At 47.2% G+C, this 15,981-nt stretch overlaps 1 protein-coding gene across 1 annotated transcript in view; it reads left to right on the top strand.

Annotated features, from left to right (window-relative positions):
- The window catches only part of SH3BP5 (SH3 domain binding protein 5), a 77,257-nt gene that overhangs the window by 10,111 nt on the left and 51,165 nt on the right, over positions 1-15,981 (top strand). The gene's annotated exons all lie outside the window — the stretch shown is intronic.

Below are 15,981 nucleotides of genomic sequence, written 5' to 3'. Positions count from 1 at the left end.
TAGAACACAACCTGTGCTCTCCTTCCCCTTCTCAAAGTCCCTCACGTAGAGAGGTCTTAGCTTGTGAAAGTTTAAGATTCTGCCCTACTTGGAGATGCTAGGGGTTCGTTTGTTTTTAATTAAAATACAATTGATGAACAATATCCTGCTGGTTTTAGGTGTAAGATGCAAGGGTTTCAAGAGTGGCCTTTCACGGTAAAACAGGATGGCACGTGTGGTTAGAGACAAGTGACCATGATCTATTCGGTGGGAAAAAATTCGGTAATAAAACAATATGTAGACCGTATGTAAAATGACATATGCACACGGTAACAGAATCTGTGCATCTGAAAGAAAAAAGGTCTAGTGTGGCCCATAGACCGTGAGGTGCTTGTTACCAATTAAGATGAGGCAAATACGGGGGCGCCTGGGTGGCTCAGTCGGTTGAGCGTCCGACTTCAGCTCAGGTCATGATCTCATGGCTTGTGAGTTCAAGCCCCGCGTCGGACTCTGTGCTGACAGCTCAGAGCCTGGAGCCCGCTTCAGATTCTGTGTCTCCCCCTCTCTCTGCCCCTCCCCTGCTCATGCTCTGTCTCTGTCTCAAAAAAAAAAAAAAAAAAAAAAAGTAAATACAGAAATTGAGGGTAAGACTTTGGAAACTTGTTAAAAATGCAGTTTAACATTGCTGTGACAGTCACAGGGCATTCCACTTTCCTAGTTTGTTTGTATTCTAAGGAAGTGTTGATTCCTGGTGGGTTGAGGGAAAACAAAGATCCATTACCATATAGTTTGAGAAGGCTGCCTCTAGAAAAATGTACCCACAGAAATGACTAGTGGTTATTGCTAGTTGCTAAGAATCCTGGTGATTTTTAGTTTTTATTTCTTGGGATCTTCTGAATTATTTACCATGAGCATATGTTATCACTTTTATAAGGAAGGGTTGGGGGTAGAGAATGAAGCTCAATTATAAAGAGATGTCTTTATGAGTCAAAGAAATGAATTTCTATGGAAGGAATTTTAGGAACTATGAAGGCTGGTGGGGAAAAAATGTTGAGATTGGTAGTCCCTGCCTTAATTGTAGATAAACTCTGATGTTAGTGGGTTTGTTGATGAATTACTGTATTGTTAAACTGTCATTGTGGTAATTCATGGGGGGATGAAAAGTGCCATATAGGCATTTTAGGATTCTCTGTAGCCAAGAAACCCTCATTTATACACTTACTGTAAAACACAGAAATCACCAAGATACAATGGTGGGAAAAATTTCAAGTATTAAGAATATTTAGATATTGAAACTTAGTTATTATGTGAATTCGAGTTATTATATGAATTTTAAGTGGATGGGGACTGCGGGCACTTGGAGGCTGTCTTTCTCAATCTCGCTCCCTGGAGTCCCGTTAGCAAATGCTGTGAGTATGGGCTGCTGGCTAGAACACAGAAATAGCTATCTAATGTTGGAACAGACTCTATTGCCTTAAAAAAAGTCTGATCTGTCTTCCTTTGAAGCTATAAAGACTGGCGAGATAATACATAAACTTTGCTGGCCGCTCAGCCGGAACCCATCATAGGAACATAGGCCCTTGTTATGGTACAAACGAACTTTTCCCTAGTGACATGACTGTATCATTAGGGTTTTCCAAGATGCCATCCCTCTGCCTCTGAGTATCTCCACTTCAAAAGAAGACAGGCTAGGGGGGTTGATGGATTTGCTGCTTACCCAGTGGTTGATAGAAGCTTCAGGTCACCTAGTCCGCAGAACAGTGGTCACCGTGGACTGTCTGTCGCCTTTTCACATAGAGCTGTTATTTTTCCTTCTGAGCGTTTATTGTAGGGATTTCTCACGTAGTGGAGTGTGTGTGTGTGTGTGTGTGTGTGTGTGTGTGTTTTGGCTGGATGAGTTAAACATCTCTTGAACCTTATCCCTTGGCAGTTATCCCAGTTATCTTTGCCCAGCCCTCCTCTTTGAGGGTTACTTAATCTTGCCTGTCCTCACTTAGATGTTTCCAGCAGTAACAGCTGTATGGCTTTTATGTGGTACACCTTCACCAAGGGTCTCATGATAATTTGCAAAGCGCATCTTTGCAAGAATCCGCTCTCTCTCTCTCTCTCTTTCTCCCTCCTTTTTCTTTCCTTTCCTTTCTCACAAGTGAGGGAGGGGCAGAGAGGGAGAGAGGGAATTAATTCCAAGCCCGCTCTGCAGTATCAGTGCAGAACCCGATGAGGGGCTCAAACTCACAAACTGTGAGCGCACGACCCGAGCTGCAATCAAGAATCAGGTATTTAACCAACTGAGGGCACCCCTAGAATCCGCCTCTTTCACTTCCTTAAAAGAAGATGGGAAAAAATTTTTTTCCTATCCTTGCCTGATTTTTCCCTTGCTGTGTTTTGCTGGGTTATCTAAGACATAATTGTTTGCTCTGACAGAAACTGCCAACAGGGAGACCACGAGAGGAACATCTGCTGTTGGAACCACAGACAGGCCCACTTCATGTAAACTCGTCTGATTGTGACCTTAGACTCAGCCGAGGCACGGCGAATGGGGTTTGGTTGTCTTCATCCACGCTCCCCTTTTGTCGCCGGCATGCAAGGGTTCTGCTGCATTCTGATCGCCTTGAAGCCTACAGTTCTCTTCCCCGGTTTTTGGCTTTATTGGAAGAAAAGTATAATGGGGAGTTGTCCTCCTCCATTGTTCTGGTTACTGTTTCTACCTAGCAAATTCCCCCAAAACTTCATTGCTTAGAACAACTGCTTTATTTTGCCCATGATCGTGGGCCAGGGCTTGGAGAAGGCTCAGCTGGGGCTGAGAAGGCTGGGAGAAGGCTCTCACTGGAGGCGTCTCACGCATTTGCAGTCTGATGTCAGCTGGGGCTGTGGTCCTCTGAAGGCTGGACGGGACATCTGAGGAGGCCCACTCCTGTGTCTGGTTGGGGACACTGGCTCTTGGCCGAGAGCTCAGCCGGGGTTGACCACCAGACTGCTGAATCTGACCTTTCCGGCATGTTGTCTCAGGCACTCTGACCGCCTCATGGCGTTTGGCTCCCCTGACGGTGAGCATCCAACATGATCAGGTGGAAGTATCATGGCCTTTTCTCTCTCTAAGCCTTGGGAGTCCCGACGTAGCACTTCTGTCACATTCCTAGCTGTCACATTTCTAGGTCCAGGCAATCATGAGCTCACCCACAAGCGGAGGGGACACAGACTCCATCCCTTGGTGGGAGAGTATCAGAGAATTTTGAACCACGTTTTAGGGGCACCTGAGTAGCTCAGTCAGTGAAGCATCCGACTTTGACTCAGGTCACAATCTCATGGTTTGGGAGTTCGAGCCCTGTGTTGAGTTCTGTGCTGACAGCTTAGAGCCTGCTTCAGATTCATCCTCCCTCTCTCCCCCTCCCCTGCTCGCACACACACATTCTCTCTCTCTCTCAAAAATAAACATTTTTAAAATAAAAAAAAATAAAAGGAATTTTGAACCACATTTTAAAACTGCCACACTCATGGCGGTGATACACAGGGACTCATTTTGAGGCCTGCAGGACATCCATTTACATTTATTTCATGAACAGCTACATTTCATAGTGCCTCCTCGAGTTGCTTTAATGGTTAACCAGGAGAGTGAGGACTTTGGTTAGCATTCTCAGTGATCCTTAAACAAACCAGCAACAGCAAAAGCAAAAGGGTGCAGTTTTTGGCAATGCACCTTGTTTTGGCAATGGTCTTGTTTTAGGGAACTCTGTGCCACTTCGCCGATGTCTTACAAATTTTGTGCGAGAGAAAATTATGCCATGGCTTCAATGCCTATTAGAAACAATTAACGGAGCCTCAAGCCAAAAGTGCAGTACTGAGGCAGGCACTTTACAGGTTCAGGAGGAAGGTTCTAAACCTTCTTGGGCAGCTCTTGACATGCTGCTTTCTTTCCTTGCCCCTGGTTTTGCCATAATCTCCAGTGGGGAAGTAGAACCTTGGTAATGCATGCATTTGCTAGAAATTGGATCTACTCCCCAAGTTGGAACTTGTTAAAGCAGACCACGCTTTAATGCTATAAAACGTAAGGTCAAAAATGGGTAGGAGAACTTGCTGTGGAGCAAATAGATGCTTAAACAGCATAGCATGTGATGGTGGAAAGCACAGGCTTTGCAGTTCAGGAGGGCTGGATTTGAATTCTCCCTCTGCCTCTTCATAAGCTGTGCAGTCTTTTCTGGGTTTGATTTTCTTGTGTCTAAAATGGGAAGGGTGATACCTGCCTTGCAGGGCTGTTAAGGATTAAATAAGGTGATGTTTATGAAGTGCCTGGCATGGTACCTCGCGTGTAATGTTCAACAAGTGTTGGTTCTTTCTACCCTTGGTCATTTATTGAATGATGGCACCTACATAAAAAATCGTTATTGATTGAAAGCTTATTATATGCTCAGTATCGTGCTAAGTGCTTTGTATGGTTCATCCGGTTCTCACAACAGCTCTTGAGGACATTGATGACAACTGGAGGCACTGACTGAAAGATTGAGCCCTTCTCCCAGGTCACATGGCCAAGCGAGAGGGTGGGGGAGCCAAGATTTGAATTCAGGAGTCTGAGGCTGAAGGCCATGCCCTTAAGTAGTTTGGGGATGTATGTTACGGATGTGGAGGATGAGTGTTCTGAGGTTCCTACCAGGACTACAGGTGAAAGAGGTCTAGGACTTAGGGGACCAGGTTTCTAACCTCTGCTCTGATACCGGGTACACCATCCTTGGGAGGGGAACTGTACCTCCTGAGGCCTCAGTCACCACGTCTGTGAAATGGGAGCATCTGATCTGAATGATCAGCAGAGTCCTGAGATTTTGATTTTAATCTAGCCACATGTTGAATGAATTATGAATCTCCCTCCATCTCAATGACAGGGAAATACAAAAGCTCTTTGGTCAATCTCTGCTGCAATAGGCTTAAATTTTTATTTTTACCGAAGTGCTACATGCACGCAGTTAAAAGCCCCTGAGAAGTTTCACCAAGAACGTCCTCTGCCTCCTTCCTTCCCACCCCCAGTTCTGCTCCCCAGAACAACCACTTTTAACGTTTTTAGCCATTTGTTCTGGTGGATTCCTCTGTATGTCTAAAGTGATGGCAGTGGGTTTTGACTTTGGTGCTGTTGCATCCTGTGCCCTCCTTTCTTTCCATCCTGAGGAGCTGCGGGCAGCGGGGAGGTTATCCAAAGGAGGCAGGAGAGCCAGCCTGCCTGGAACGCTGTGGTGGATGGAATCGTGCTTCCCACAGAGGCTGCGTGACCTCTGGAGCTTTCCAAGGTTATGTGAATTCACCATATTGTCCTAATTCTAAAACTCGTGTTCAGTACAAAACGGACCTTGTATCGCATTCCAGCTCTGTTGGTTGAAACATTACCCCGACAAACATGCGGATCAATGGGATAGTGCATCCAAAATGTAAGATTTGTGAATTTTTGAAAAAAAGTGGGTCTTGAGGTTGAGTAGATATGTTAAGGCTTTTGGTGTAAACTTGGAAATAGTTCACTTGTGGCTGAACTCAGGAAAATGCCCTGGTTTCAGCAAATCTCTCTCCTTTTTCACAAAGAATCCTGTGGATTTAAAAACCTATGTTTGACCATGAATGAAAAAGCACTGGGACCCATCCGTCTAAGGATGTGTGTGTCATTGGTTGGGGGGCGGGGGGTTGTTATGCAACTTTAGTCTTTTCTCCAGGGCCTCCTAGGACTGATCCTTCTACCCCAAGATTTAAAGAGCTGTGGGGTTTTTCCTTTGTGGTGCTTTGGACCTTGGGCTGTTGAAACATACTTTTTTGTAATTGGTTAAATTCCATTCTGGTGGCTCATGTACACGTCACATCAACAAAAAAGATGAATTGAAAGTGAGTCGTTTTTAACTGGCTCATATTATTCAAAAATATCAAGGCCATGGAGGACAAAAAAAGACTGCAGAACTGTTCCAGATTAAAGAAGGCTAGAGAAATATGACAACTAAATACAAGCTGGCGATCCTGGATTGGATCCTGAAAGATTTTGTTCCTTTACTATAAAAGACAATAGTGAGACAGTTGATGCAATTTGAATGAAGTCCTAGACCAGGTTAGCTGGCTTGGTATCTGTGTTGATTTTCAGATTCTCCTCATTGTACTCTGGCTATGTAAGAGAGTGTCCTCAGCTTTGGGAACTATGGGCTAAAGTATTTCAGGGTAAAGGGACATCATGTCTGCATCTTACCCTCATTTTTTCCAAGTCTGAAATTATTTTATTTTAACTTTTAAGTTTATTTTTGAGACCAAGAGAGAGCGGGGGAAGGGCAGAGAAGAGAGAGAAGGAGGGAGGGAGAGAGAATCCTAAGCAGGCTCTGTGCTGTCAGCACAGAGCCCAATGCAGGCCTCAAACCCACAAACTCTGAGATCATGACCTGAGGTGAAATCCAGAGTTGGACCCTTAACCAAGTAAGCCACCCAGGTGCCCCTGAAGATATTTTAAATTAAAAAGCTGAAAGGAAGAGCCTTCTCCTCATTCCCAGGCCTGTCAACTGCCTTAACTGAGCCTCCAAATGGCTGGGCCTGTGGGATCTTGACGTTGGATAGAGCTTCAGGGGAATCTGCATGGTTGAGGCTGGCAAGACCGCTCTGGCAGGCTGTGATGTCCTGGGAGAGGTGACTGGGTGCTCACCTGCATGTCTGGAAACATTCTACAGTCCCATCAGAGCTCTAAAACAGAGCCTTTCTGGGTAGGAGGAACTTGGTTCTACTCGGGCCTAAAGAAAGCTCTCAGACCTCTGTTCACCTCAGAAGAGAAGAACTCGCAGCAGGAAACCATATTGACCACCATCTTTTGTTACTTTCCTTTTTCCCCCCTCTTGGTAGAAGGAACCTCTCGGTAGTTCAGACCCAGGACAAGTGCGGTGCTATGAGAAGAGGAAACAGCCCTTGATCTTGTCACCAAGGCTGCATAGGGACGGCCCCTGGGTCCGGAGCTGCACAGTGCCCAAACTGGGATTAGAATCCCTTACGCTGTGTCCCACAACCGCTCAAAACAGCTTGAGTCAAAGGAATTTCTGCAAGGTTGGAGTCTTTCCTGGAACCCAAGGGAGAGAAGCACCACAGAGCCTTAAGTGTGGAGAGACCGAACATCCCAGTGTGGCCGACAGACTTGGTTTATGCCTGTTGTTCCAGCATAATTATTAATAGCGCTCCGCCTCCTTGTCAAAAGTATCTTGGCTTGATTGATGAATCGTCTGGCCGTGTTAATTGCAGGATTAGTCAGGGAACCCAGATAATCTCCCACGGGCCTTCCTCTGCTGCCTCCTCGTGTTCTCTCGTTGGCTTTCGCTCACTGTCTGCCCTCTCTTTGTGTCTCCCTCCTCGGGCTTCCTCTGTTCCCTGAGAGAGGGTCTTGTATCAGAAACATGGCTGCAAGGTTCTGCCTGATGCGGGGGATGGGGGTGGGGGGACCATCCCCACAGAAGGAACTAGTGGTTTTGGCCTCTGCTACTGAAGTCAGGGCTCGAGGTTGAAGAGAAAAGGAGTCAGAAGAGAAGGGAGTCAGGTACCCGGTCCTCAACAATGTGCTGGCTTCTTCCAACTCGGAGGCCCTATTTTCTTCCCTTTTCTTTCCCGTGCGTGTTTCCATTTCATCGGAGCTGTTTTAACCAGGCTCTTCTGGTTGGATGGAACTGGCTGATGTGGGATTGGGCCTGCACAGCGATGGGGAATGGGGAATGCTGGCTCCAGCTTCCTGCTGGTCTTCTGCCCTGACCCTCCCCTCTCCACTCTGCTTCCTCCTGGCTTCTGCGTGCTCAAGCCTTGGCCTCACTGGTCTGGCTCTCTAGGCCCTGGCTCTACCCCGGAGCGGTCTTTCCAGTTTCGCCTCTGCTGCAAAATTCCTGAAGGCGAAGTGAGATTGTCCTGGCCCCCCTTCTCACAGGCTGTGAAAGCCACTCCCCATGGGAGCTGGGACTGAGGGAAGGAAAGCCGGACAGAGGCAAGGAAAGAAGGCCACCCACCACAGGGCCCGAGGAGCGAGGTGTGGTCTCAGAGTGGAAAAGTGGAGTGAAATCCAGGGTCAGGAGCTAGACCTGTGCAGTCCGCTGTAGCAAACCCTAGCCACGTGTGGCTGTTCAAATTACGATTGAAACATTAGAATTTACTTAAAAATCCAGCTAGTTGTACTAGCCACATTTCAAGCTTTTATTTAGCCACAAGTGGCCAGTGGCTTCTGCACCGGACAGCACAGATACAGAACATTTCCATTCTTGCAGAAAGTTCTGTCTGACGGCCCTGGAGAGCACTTAACCCTTTTCACCCACTGACTGTTTTAAGTGCTTTCTTTGTGTGTTTTAGTAGCTGCCACAAGTACTCTTAAAGATTGGAGGGGGTGAAAAGAAAACATGGTACGTGGTAAACATAAAAACATTTCAGGTACCTTACAACTGGTCAGTAAGCCAGAATGTTTCCAGTGGTGCCCCTGGTTCTGTAATTCTAGAATGTTCCTGCAAACAGAGACTTTACATTTCTGACTCGTTCGTCTTCTGCCACCGTCATAATTTTTGCCTTATCCTAGTTCTGTATCTACTGTTTATTCCATATTTCCCTTTAAATTGATTGACATTTTTACTTCATCTTGCTTGAAGTGGAGACTTCATGACTGTAAGTGAAAAGCCATCAAAAGGAAATACTTTTTTTGAGAGAGAGAGAGAGCGAGAGAGTGTGCCCATGTGTGTGCATGTGCACGAGTGGGGGAGGGGCAGACAGAGAGAGAGAGAGAGAGAGCGCGCGCGCGCTTGCCGAGTGGGGGAGGGGCAGAGAGAGAGAAAGAGAAAGAGAGAGAGAGAGAGAATGAATATCCCAATCAGTCTCCATGCCCAGCACAGGGCCTGATGCAAGGCTCGATCTCACAACTGTGAGATCATGACCTGAGCCAAAATCAAGAGCCAGACGCTTAACTGACTGAACCCCCCTGCCCAGGTGCCCTGGAAATGTGTTTTTATTTAAAGCAAACTTTTAATTAAGTTTTTAATTTTAATTCCAGTCGAGTTAACATACAGCATTATATTAGTTTCAGGTGTCCAACATAGTCATTCAACAATGCTATTCATCTCTCAGTGCTCATCATGAGTGTACTCTTAAAGCAAGGTTTTTATTGAAGAATTTTCTGCGTGTGTGCAACTGCCCAACTCCTAAGGGCACAGCTTGGTGACTTTCAAACCAGTGCCGTTTTGTTTCCAGTGGATGTGTTTTGCTTATCAAATTCTAGCAGGTTCCCTTCTCTATGGGAGGCTCGGCTAGATTAGCTCCCCCTTTCTCAAAATGTGGATTAGCAGCTGCATTTGCTGTGGAGACATGGTAGCACCCAACAGGACCCTCTCCTTGGACAAAATCAGAAGGATTCAAGAAAGATCTGAGCAGGAACAACTGCTTCGCTGTTACTGAAAATACACTGGTGTTTCCAGTTTGTGAGATGTCTTTGCAGGGCAGGCCCCGGGGGGGAGAATACGGCTTAGTCTACACAGCAGACCTGATGTTTCTGGCCTCAAGTTCCCTTTACACTCTTTTTTTTTTTTTTTTAATGTTTTATTTTGTTTAAATGTTTATTTATTTTTGAGAGAGGAGAGAGAGGGTGCGAGTGGGGTGTGGCAGAGAGAGAGGGAGACAGAATCAGAAACAGGCTCCAGGCTCTGAGCTGTCAGCACAGAGCCCAACATGGGGCTTGAACTCAGACCGTGAGATTATAACCTGAGCCGGAGTCAGACACCTACCTGACTGAGCCACCCAGGTGCCTCTCCCTTTACACTGTTATAATCATTGAGTACCCCAGAGAGCTCTATGTGGGTAATATATATATTTGCTGTGTTAGAAAAGTTAACCTCAGTGGCTCAGTGGGTTAAGCATCCGACTCTTGATTTCAGCTCAGGTTATGATCTCATGGTTTGTGGGTTTGAACCCTACGTCGGGCTCTCTACTGTCAGCACAGAGCCCCCTTGGGATCCTCTGTCTCCCTCTCCCTCCCTCTGCCCCCCCCCCCCCCCCCCTGGTCTGTCAAAAATAAACATACATTAAAAAAAGTTAAATTCATTCATTATTAATTCATTCATTAAAAATTACAATAATAAACCTATTACACGTTGACATATTTTATGAGAAAATAAGTATTTTCCCACACGAAAAAAAATTCGTGAAAGGAAATTAATCATTTAATGGTTTTTTGTCTTACAAGTCTCTTTGTAGTCTGGCTTCCTAGAGGGGCTGAGTTGTGTGCTTCTGCATTCCGTCTGCTGCCATGTCTCCTATGAAGTAGTCTCTGGGAAACCCCACTGAAAACTCATGAGAGAATGAAGGTGAAAAGGCAAATAAGTCCAGTGTGATTAGGAAAATGGTTTTGACCTTGCAGAGCCTCAGGGACCCCTACCGTTGTCCCCTGGACCACACTTTGGGAACCTACAGGTGAAGTGAAAGCCATTGGATGAAAAGACTAAAGGTATGTGTCCTTGTCTGAAGTCTGGCACGCACTGGCGTGTGACCTCAGGCCACATAGCGCTTCACCTGAGATACGTGTAGGCTGGGGACCATCATTCTTGCTCAGCCCGTCTTACAGGGTCATTGTGAGGCTCAGGTAATGGCTGTGAAATCTCTCTTCAAGCAGCAGTGTATTTATAAATGGCATTACTCAGGCTCTTTTGAAGTATGGTGTCATCTTTAATTTGTAGGACAGTTATTTTTAAAAACTGATGTCCCATCTTAATCTCCCTTGGTTCTGGGGACACCTTTGTGGAGGAGAAAGGCCGTCATTCTCAGCTTACAGGTGACATCATTGAGGCTTTGATGAGCGGATTGGCCAGAAAACAGACTCGTCCTCAGTGGGGTGACACCTGGCGCACTGTCTCCAAGGCACGCCGGCCCTGGCCAGTTTGGTTTCGCTGGAGTTCTTACCTGATACTGGCCTGTATTTTTGACACGCACATTCAAAACAGGGATTCTGTGCCACCCTCAGCAGTTCTTTGAATAAATTGCCCTGAGTCACCTAATGGAAATGACACAGTTTTCAGATTTGACGATCTGAGGGATCCCAGCTGAGGGAACCAGCCCCGCCTGGTAAATGGCTTGTTTTTCTGGGCTGGTAAAAGGTCTGCTGGCTCTCCCGAGGTAAGGTTATACAGAAGTGCATGGGTCGTTTACTGTAGGGAAAATAGCTGTCTCTCCTCCGGGGACATTCCTGGAAGTAACCCTCCACTCTGATCTTGGGAAACACGTTTGCCTGTACTTGTAGGAAATGGGAGAACCACAGTCCTTTTCTTGAACTGGGAAATAAGGCAAAAAGCACAAGGTCAGTTGCGGCAAGCTGTCTGAAAGATGTAGCCAACTGGCACTCGGAGGGATTTAGAGAACTGCTTTGTCCAGGTTAGTTCCGGGTTCTGTTCCATATAAACATGACTTTGTTGTCAGGGTTAAAAGCCTCTAGCACTTAACCATATTTAATCACTAGTGCTTTGCCATAATACGACTGTAGACTGACCCTCTTCTCCCTATCTATATTAATTATGACTACTTTCAGGCCTACTTGTGTATCTTTTTCATTTAAGGTTTCATTCAATTGTGAATGACAGAAATGCAATTCAACCGCTTTAAGCAAAACATAAAACAGTTGCGACAGCTGAGGTTGTGTGTGCTGTTTTGGCTCTGGGGAAGGTGGAGTGTAGGGTGAGACTGTAAGGCATTGCTACTTCCGGAAGCTCAGAGTGTTGCCAGCTGGGACTTCCTCCCTCTCCCAGGCTCTCCCCTCATGTTGCCGAGATGGCTGCCATCTGCTCTAGCCTTTCATTCTATTCTCTCAGCCTTCTCCGTGAAAAATAGTTCCTCCGACCGTTCAGAAAAGTCCCAGAATGAAGCCTCATTGGTTCTCATGGGTCATCGAAGCTAGGTGTATCCAAATCTGATTGGCCAGGCCTGGGTCACGTGACCACTTCTGGGCCCTGGGTGAGGCCCAAGAAAGTCCAGGCTGTTAGCATTGGGCTGGCAGAAAAGATGGGGGTTTGTGGGCCCTCACACTCCAGTGTTTGTGGAGACGTGTTACTCAAATGGCTAGGATTTTCTGTGGAATGGTAAAAGAACTGGGTCGGCATTATCTTCTCAGGGAGAAGGCTGGCTTTGTGTTTAGCTTTTAACGAGTCTTGGATGAATAGGCTTGTTGGTGGTTGGACGTCAGCCAGCCATGCATCATCATCCCTGGCAACACAGCCTCATTTATAGAGGGAAAACACTGATGTCAAATCAAGTCCTTTGGGTGCAATACCCTTTGATGGCCACACGCTTACCCAGGCTGGTGGTCCCAGGATCTGCCCACCAGCATCCCCTGAGAAGCCCTGTTCACTCTTTGGTAAAACCCAGATCTGATCTGGTCATGCCTCTGCTTAAAAATTCACCACGGTATCTTAGCACAGTTTTTAAAAAGGCAAAAAAAAACCCACCAAAACCCCGTCCTACCCCATTCCCATCTTCCCCTCCCTTAAGGGCAGTTTGATCAGTTGACCATATTTTAGCTGATTAGGTATTAACTTCTATGACTAAATGGTGGGCTCTGTGTGGCTGCTTGTTGATTTGTCAGTTTTAGTTAACCATCTGCCAGCATCCCAATTGGAAGATGAGATTTTCATTTCTTTCCTCCCTCCGTCCCCCCAAACCACCTCTTTCTCACTTCCTTTCCTCCCAACAGAACTATCTTGTAGTCAATATTCAGTGTACGTTATCACAGCTGTGGAAGTGCTTCACAGTGGAGCCTTCCAGTAAACTAGATCACTTTTCTTTTTGTGGAAGAATGCATTCTTTGGTCATTTCTGCCAGGGGCTCATGGGAAGTAAATTGAGATTTACGTGAAAAGAAAAAAAAAATCCACCCCGTCTCCCCACTGTGCTGGGATAAAGTTCACATGTCTTAACTCAGCACCCACACCCTTCCTTGCTCCAACCCCCACCAGCCCTCCCGACAGCCGTTCTTTGCTCACGTTCCTCCCTCTGCTTCTAGTGCCCCTCCCTCCCTGTCTGGTGAAATCCCCTTTCTTCGGGGCCTGGCTTGGGTGACACTTGGGGTGGCCTTTCCAGCTGTGTGTCCGCTGCTCTGTGTGTGTATTGAGGCCTTAGTGTTTATCACGCTGCCTTATACTTGTCTATTTACTGCTTGAGTTTAAATCTTGGTTCTGCCATTTCCCAGCTCCGTGGCTTCAGGCATGTTACCTTCGGGCCTCAGTTTTCCTCTTCGTAAAATGCGAATAACAGCACTATAGCACCTGCCTGATCAGGTTGTGATTGCACGAATTGATGGAATGAAAGCATTTGTGGTCACGTCTGCCACATAGTAAATTGCCCATCTGGGCTCTGCATCCCTCTCTCTCCCTCAGATAGGCAGGCTTGGTGGGCTATATTCACCCGTGCCCAGAATAGCTCTTGGCAAATCAAAAGTCTCTGGGGGCAGGGCTGGGCACCTCAATGGGTGATGCAGGCTGGCTGTGATTCAGGCAAAGGGCTGGTGGGGACTGGAAAGGGAAATCTCTTTCTAAGGGGGCATCTCCTCCACTTCTAGCCAGTGGTTTCCAGGTAGGAATGAGGGCCCCGTGTTGCTAGATTATCAGATTCTTCTTATGAGAAAATTGAGAATCCACTTTTTTTTTTTTTTTTTTTTTAAATACAGATTTTCCTGACATTTAGTACCCAGCGTACGGACCAAAGGCACTAAGCCTACTGGCCCAGGGGCCACTGGTTTGGGGCCCAATTCTCATTTTACAAAAGAGACCCGGAGTGATGATGTGATCTGCCCTGGGTCACACGCTGATGATGGCCCTCCGATTTCTCACCTGTGGTCTGGATACAGCACTGGTCCTGCGTCTCGTCAGGGTGGGGACTTGAAGAATTCAGTCATGCTTGTGAGTGCATTTGCAAAGCATCTGCCTACACGGCGTGACAGGTTGTTACTTCCGTCCTGTCAGCTGCCCCTGCCTCAGAGAGACGACCTCGGTGTTTTTAAAACAGGATCATGGGTCTCTTTTTGTGCCAGGTGGTAATGGGGGATTGCATGTACTTGCTGAGCATGTACTGTGCGTCCAGGAGCTATTAGTTGTGTTACATTTGCATTCTCCTTTATTCCTTTTTTTCTGCCCTCCCTATGAGATGGAAAGTAACGATTTAATTGGTAATAAAAATGATGAGTCCAGAAGTTGCCTGATGAGGGCCTCACAGAGGTTTGGTGGAGATTGGATCCATCTCTCTGGTTAAAAAAAGAAAAAAAAAAATCCCGGGCTTCAGACAACATGCTGCCTCCTACATATTGGAAACACAGTGTGCCCAGGGCTCAGCGGGGCTAGTCCCTGGGCTGCCCTGTGCACCCACGCCACTTCCTCTCCAGGACAGACCTGGTGTGCTTTGTTTCCAGAAGCTGTAGCAGGTGACTGCGGGCCTGGCCACATAGAAGAGAAGGCAGAGAAGAAGATGATGATACAGGGCCCGCAAAAGGGACCAAGGCGAGTGTCAGAAGTAGGATGGGGCTCAGGAGCTGAGAAGCGCCCATGTGAGGCAAAGGCAGCACCCTCGTATGCTCGAGTGCTAGCATCATTTTCAAACCCATCTAGCAAGCCCTGGTGCAGTAGGATGGAGGACACACAAGTGGGCAGAGCCTTCTTCACCCCCTTGAGCCATCCCCTTGGCCCAAGAGGCCCCTACAGTTCGATGCTTAGAGATAGTCTTCAGATAGTTGCTGGTGAGGCGGGCCCTCTGCAGCCAGTGGAGCACACGTGTTTGTGTGTTTGTTTTAATTTTTTTTAACGTTTGTTTTTGGGGGGGGAGGGAGGGAGGGGCAGAGATAAAGGGAGACACAGAATGTGAAGCAGGCTCCAGGCTCCGAGCTGTCAGTACAGAGCCCGACGTAGGGCTCAAACTCACGAACCTCAAGATCATGACCTGAGCCGAAGGTCGGACACTTCACTGACTGAGCCACCCAGGTGCCCCAGCACATGTGTTTTACTAGCTGGGTGGCTGCTTGGTCTTGGGGCAGCCCCACGGCTGGTGTTCATGCATTGTTCCTTCTCTGAGTATCTATTTCCCCTCTCAGATGTGTGCCCCTTTCCTCCCACCCCCACGAGGCTGTGTCAGGCAAATGCCTAAGGGAAAAGGAGTAGAGGGGTGTGGGGTCTGGAAAGTACTAACCCAACCCTCCAATATGTCGCCCTAGACATTGGACTGAGTTCCTTCTTTTTAATTTTATTTCCTCCTCATGAAGTCCGTGGATCTGGGTTTCTTGACTTTGACACTGTGGTTAAGCCTAGAATGGCCTGCCTGCCTGTTCCTCCCTTCCAACCCCTAATTGAGACCTAAGTTGCTTGTAGCTGCCTCCAGGATGGGTGGCCACCCTTATCTCTTGCTGCTTTCCACATTTTGGACTTCTAGTTTCATTCAGACTGTGCCGTTCCCTCTCCCCTCTTGGTCGAATATGGCTTCTCTGCCTGCTCGGGGTTCAGTATTTCCTCTCCCTCTCTCCCAAGTGACCATTCATGCTCTGGGCTTCTGTATAGATATCAGCCCTCTGGATGTTTTCCAAGTCTCTCTCTCACCGCCCGTCCCGCCTTACCAGACCTTGTGAGGTTCTCTGCTGCTGGGTTCCGTGGCACCTGTACCACTTTCATCCTGGCATGGACTTTTCTGGAATGGCTATGATGCCTACCTCACCCGCCAGACTGGACATGTCCTGTGGGCAGGGACCAAGCCCCACACCCAGCATAGGGTCTGGCATGTGGGAAGTTTCCAATCAGTGTTTCTGCATGGAGGACTACATTATATGGTTGGGGACTCCATGGGAGCATAGGACATGGTGCCATCACTGAAGTTGCCCACTGAGGAGATAGAGCTTTTAAATCAAGCCTGAGCTATCCACCTTCATATAGTAGTCACTGGCCACACTTACTTTTATTTTTATTTACTTTCATTAAAAACTTTTTTGGGGGCTCCTGGGTGGCTCAGCCGATTGAGCCTCCGACTTCAGCTCAGG

Source organism: Panthera onca, chromosome C2 (assembly GCF_046562875.1).
Source record: "Panthera onca isolate mPanOnc1 chromosome C2, mPanOnc1 haplotype 2, whole genome shotgun sequence".
NCBI lineage: Eukaryota > Metazoa > Chordata > Mammalia > Carnivora > Felidae > Panthera > Panthera onca.
Note: the sequence above shows the minus strand (reverse complement) of the source record. Positions and strands in the feature narration are given on the sequence as shown.